A 6,500-nucleotide genomic window follows, 5' to 3' on the forward strand; every position below is an offset into this window, starting at 1 on the left:
TACTTCATAAGGACAATAATAAAGAAAACTTATTTATTTATACTTGAAAGGAAATAAAAATACGTTTGATTTTTATTGTGTTCATTTTTTAAAAATAAAACAAATCTTTCTGTCATTATTTTATTTCATTTTCGCGAAAGTTGATGTGACTGAGTAAGGGCATAAAATATATTATATATTGCATATATGTATAAATATATATGCACTTATAAATAATAAAGTAAATATATAATAAATATGTAGTAATAAAACACGCACATTAAAAGTTCCCATCCGATGACAAATGAAAACATATACACATACGGGAATTCAATGGGGAAAAGTGATTTAAAATATAAATTGAATTAATATTTTTTATTTGTGTATTTTCATTTTATGTTATTATGATTTACTATAATTTTTTCGCTCTGTATATTGATATATTTATTTAAAATATTATTTTGATAACAATTTTGTGTCATCATATACTAGTAAAAATATGTTAAAACTATTAATAATATTGTATTTAAAATTATTATCATAAATGTACGAAATTAGTGACGCAGTAGAATATAAGAATAGATTACAAAATAGTGAATACAATTATAAATTATAAATGAACAATATTATATATAATAATAATAAACAACTGTTAATGTCAAACTTCAACTTGATAGAGACCGAAAGACAGAGTTAGAATAATTTCAACACATTTCAGTAAATATTTTTAAAGGGCTCAAGTTTATTGAAATTTGACTAAGTCCAAAATAAAATAATAAGAGTAAAATAATGTGAATAAAGTAGATAAAGAGTATTTGTTTCAAGTTTTGTGATACCGCGTCTGACAAAATCCTGTCATCTGGGGATCAGCTATCCAAAGCTAGTTTACTAATTCCTCATATATTATCTCAAAATATCCATACATAATTTGCGATCGGTTAACCTCCGACACATATTTATCTCATACATTTATTTATAGTTGTTATGTACATAAATACTAAATACAATATCATATACTCGTATGTGTGTGTATACGTAATCACTGGTTGCTACATAAGCAAATAATCAAATATCTCTGAAAATAATAATTTAATATAATTTTAGTTTTATTTATAATCGAAACGTTGATAAATTTTCAACATTGTTGGTTTCGCTTTTATGAGAATATTTTTTTTTCCTCATTTTTTTTTTTTTTTTTTTAATCAAAAATAACTAGTATTTCATTTATTAGAAGTAATAAAAGTCATCTAAAATTCCGTATAAATATAGTATAGGTAATTTAAAAGTTATTAATGGCATGTTCAATTTTAAATTAAAACCCCATAAGTTAACAATTGTGACTTAAATTACTCCAATCATAAATAATTTAAAAAAATTAAATTAATATTATAATATACATAAATGTAACTAGTTTGAGCATTAAAAAAACATTTTTACATTTAAATCAAGTAAAAAAAAAAAACATAAAAGTCTTGATTAATAATGATGTTGGAAAATTGGTTAAAGTTAAATATAATAAAAATAACTAACGTACTTTTAGAAAAAAAAAATAATCATAATATGATATTACGTGGAGTTAAATTTAAGATTACAATATCATTATTTACTAATCAAAATTATCAATATAACTTTGAACATGATAGATTTGATGAATTAGTTCTTTATGATTTAATTTCATATTTTAAATACTTTTTACAAGTCATAAAATGATAATATATTAGTACTAAACATCAATAACTAAATTTTTCATAGTATGTAGTGTTTAATAACTTAGAAAAATTACTCGTTAAAATTAAAATTAAAATTTATCAACATTTCTAATAAAAAATTAACTTGCTTAATAATTCACAGTAAAAAAAGATTGTACTCATTTGAAAAACGAAATATTGTATCGACACGTGACACTCGACCCTTAATAGCATAAAAAAAAAAAATCCAAGAAATTGAAAATATGGTATTTTAGTCTACTTAAAAATCCAAAATTAGGATTTTAATAAATAAATTACCTGTTAAAGTAAAAAAAAAAAGATGGCCAGATTAAATTAAATTACTCTGTATGTATAGATTTCACATTTAATACATATAATTGAAAAATCATCTACATAGAAATTCAGTGTGCAATAAACAATCATTGCTGATAGTAATGATTATTGACGTATTAGCCTGTAAGATTCCAATATAATTGCAACCAGTGATTTGAGTTTATGTTCAGACAGATAAATATAAAATCATTATGCACGGACATAATCCAAAGTTATTACACTAAAGTTTTGGTGTAAAACTAAATTCTGTTTATATTGGTATTCACACGCCAACTGGCTCGTAGGATCATATCAATCATTCAAGTGTTATAGTGAGTCTATTTTGGGTTTCAACCGACAGTAATTGAAAAAAACGGAAACTAAAATAATTATATATACGAGTATATAGGTATTGTACCCATTAAAATAATACCTACACAGTATACTGTTGATCGAAAATCCCTCAATATGAGGACCCCATCATTCTGTGAATTATGTCATATTTTATTTTTCTAATATACACAATTAAATTTATTTTCAGCAGATTTTGAAGCAAATCTCGCGCAATAAAACATGAAAATAAAAAAAAATCTATTTGTGATTTTAAGCACGCTTGACACCTGTCAAATTATGAAATTATAAATAGTCAACACACAATAGACAAACAACGTCAACGCATAATATTGTCCTAATTTTAAACTTTGTCATTAAAATCATTTTGTTTTTAATTATTAAAGTAAATTGAATCAAGTCATATCAATCACGCTAAAAAGACCACGTACCGATAAGATATGTATATATATATGTATATATTCTTTATTTCTACCGCGTAGTATGACAGGGCTATTAAATTATTTTTTTTAATTTAAAATAAATTATATTTTTATTTCCTAAAATAAGTAGTGATTCAAATTTGATTTTTATCATGAGATTATACTTGGCACGTCATCACAATTTCGCTGTTGAATAAATTATTATATATACCTACGTTATACTGTGTGGAAGGACATAATGCGTGAAGGGAGATTATTTTACCGTCACCATGCTAAGTTTTAAGGTACATTAATATTTCCATTTTTAATTATCATATTCTTATCAATAATACGTCCAACCGCTTATATTATTATCATAATATCAGTTCTTTAACGTTCGGCACGTTTTAAACGACATAGCAATGTGGTGCACAGATTGCTTATTCCGCACGTTATTATTATTAAGTATACGTATTGTCAAGTATACTAAATGAGTTTGTTAGCTAAAAATCTAGATTATAGTTGGCTTTTAACTCCAAATGAACAAAAAGCATTAATTTTTGTTTTTATGTAATCTATATTATAATACCTAATTATTGTATTTTACTGGATTAATATTAAATTAATTTTTATCTAATAAAATACTTATATATTTCGAATTTTATAATGTTATTATTACGTTTTAATTATACTATACTATAATAGTAATATTTAGAACTAGGATTTTTATGCATTTGCATATATTTAAAGGTCAATCGTACTGCATGCCAAATAAGTACACAATTTTTTACATTAAAGTGTCAATCAAAATACAAATTTCTTTTTAATATAAATATTTTGTTTAATAACATACCACTCAGCAGCAATCACAAACAAAGCATTGGGTTTCCACATAATCAAAGACACTACCATGAAATTCTTCTTGAAAACGATCTACCTGAGAAATTTAATCTAAGTGATCTTTTTATAAGAAAATATGTAATAACTTAATAACCCATAGTATACATCTATATAATCTATTACCATTACTCAAAACTTTGTGAAATCAAAAACTTCATTATTTTTTCTTAACTATGTTACTATTATATAGTTATTAAACCACTTAACTATAAATATCAACCATATAGAAACTAATAAACTTCGTAGTTGAGGTTTTTTAATTGCAATAAAAAAAAATCTTTTGTATATTTCAACATTATCAATTTTAGCGTATACTACTATATAATATTTTGTAACTCAAGTAAAAACTATTGGTACAAATAAAGTTATTTATAAAGATTGTCTATTTGTTGTATGCAAAAAGATATATTTAAAATACACTTAGTCAATTATTAATTTATGCCATATTTATTATTTTCTGCATTTTATTACAATTTTTATAAATATTTATTTGTTTTTTTTTAAATTTTTTTTTTTGGAAATTATTAAGTACTTATAGAATTAACTATAAACCATTAAATAAATATTGCTGTAATTTTTTTACGATTTATTTAAAACTAATAACATTAATTTTTTTTTTTTTTAATCCTTACTCGGAAATTGGGACATTTTTGGTGCTTATTAATCCGATACCTATGATAATATAAGTAGACTTAATATAGATATAATGATATAATGTCTATAATATAGTCAGCTTGGGTAATATCTTTGATACAAGTGTTTTAAATACCATTGTTTTTTGTATTATTTATTCCAATTTAATTTTCAGAAGTATTGAGTATTTAGTGTTACCGTACAATTTTAGTCCATTTATCCATTAGAATATACAATAAAATGTTTTAATCGAAAGATATTTGATATGTTAAAAAAATATTCTTTGAAACATATAGACTTATTACTAAAGATAAGCAACTATTATTAATAAAAAAAATTAGTTAAGGTGTATTTGTTTATTGATATTACAATGATTAGTAATGACATTTTAACCAGGTTTCACACGATTCTTATATTTGATGAGTATTCAACAATTATTGTTGTGTTATACGAGTCATACGATTTCATGAGTTACAAGAGGTAATTAATCGTAAAATATATTAAAACTATTTTAACTTTTATTTTAGCTTTTTGTCAGTTTTAGCAATCTTGTGTTTGCTTTATACACACACACCCAGACACACGTGGTTAGATTGAGAAAAAAATTACTAGTGAATAACGAACTTTTGCAGCCTCTGTATATATTATGAATAAAATATTTGTTTAATCACCGTATATTTTATTACTATCATTAAATGTTATAATAAATTATAAAATTATATTAATGATTGCTCAAATAATAAAATAAAATATAATTTATTCATATTTTATTATTAGGTACGTTTTAGTGGTTTGTAGGTTTCATAGTTTGTCTCTTTAAATTATTAAAACAGTTTTATTTAGTTATTAAATTTTATACATATATATATGATGAAATTCTATTAGAATTAATTTTAATTTTAAGTTGAATGTATCGACCATTGAGTATTAAAATACTTAAAATGTATACAAGTATCGAGTATCTAGCACAACGGTACTCCAAAGACAAGTATTTAAGATCTACTATTGTGATATTGATTTCTAAGTATCTTACCTATATATATTTATATTACTCCTGTTAACCGTTAAAATTCAAATGACTTAAATTATAATTCTCTATTTTCCATTTTAGTTAATTTTCCATTTTAATCTGTTGCGTGGAATCTTTAGGTGAAAATATATAGTTCGCACCGGTCAAAATGCCGTTAAGTTATTATAGGATTAAATAATATATATCATAAGTAGTAACCAAGTTATTCTATCAATATACGTATTATTGTTTGTCCAGTTCAACTGTGCGAACGGAATGTACCTAACGATTGTTTAATGCACCTGCTTCACGAGGAAGTATTATGGTTAATGAACTGTTGGTTAACATTTTTAAGTGTATTGTTCAATTTGTATATATTTGTATATTCGACATTTACGTATTATTTCCATGATAAACAATGATACAGGTTGAGCTCTTTTAAGTCTGATATCGTTAAACAAGACCATATAAGTATAATATGATTGGTCGTGAAATGGTTTTTGGAAAGTTGTGTGTTACTAATGACAATGATCACACCCGGCAAATTTTGATTTACCTTCAGATGATTTTGAGCCATATATAGTTATTTATATTATATTATTGATATATTAATATATATACGTACACATATAAATGGGCGAAATACTACGAAAAATGTTAACAAAACATAACGAACATGACAGAATAAAGTTTATACTTTCATATTTATTTTTCATGGTTTTTTTTGATTCAATTGCCCAATAAAATATTCTCGTAAATTTCCTACAAATCTGTTTTTCTCGAGAAATAAAAATTATTACTACATTGAGTTTGTGTTAGTGCTCGTATTTTTATCGGAATAAATTCAAAGATGGATGTTATGTGTTTAATAGTTTTAAAGAATATATTTAAGAAACGTATCGAGGAAATAAAAATAAGTACACGCTCGTAGCGTCATCTAACGTGGATCAGACTCCATTTTCGTCCGCTATTGTCGTCGTTTTCGTTTATCGATCCACTAGTTGTCAGTGACGACCACTGTAGCGTGCGGCTACAGGCAAATAATGTGGATGGGGAACATTTATGAAGGGTGCGCTAATATTGAGGGTAGGGTAGCGAAAGGGTGGCCCACTCCAGTACATTGCAGTCCAGTACAAAACTGCTCGATTGCGACATGTAGTCGTACGCGATTTTTTTCTACAAATTTCTAAAATAATTCACAATTTA

The sequence above is a fragment of the Melanaphis sacchari genome, unplaced genomic scaffold, assembly GCF_002803265.2.
Source record: "Melanaphis sacchari strain LSU unplaced genomic scaffold, SCAv2.0 Contig28_pilon_pilon, whole genome shotgun sequence".
Lineage (NCBI taxonomy): Eukaryota > Metazoa > Arthropoda > Insecta > Hemiptera > Aphididae > Melanaphis > Melanaphis sacchari.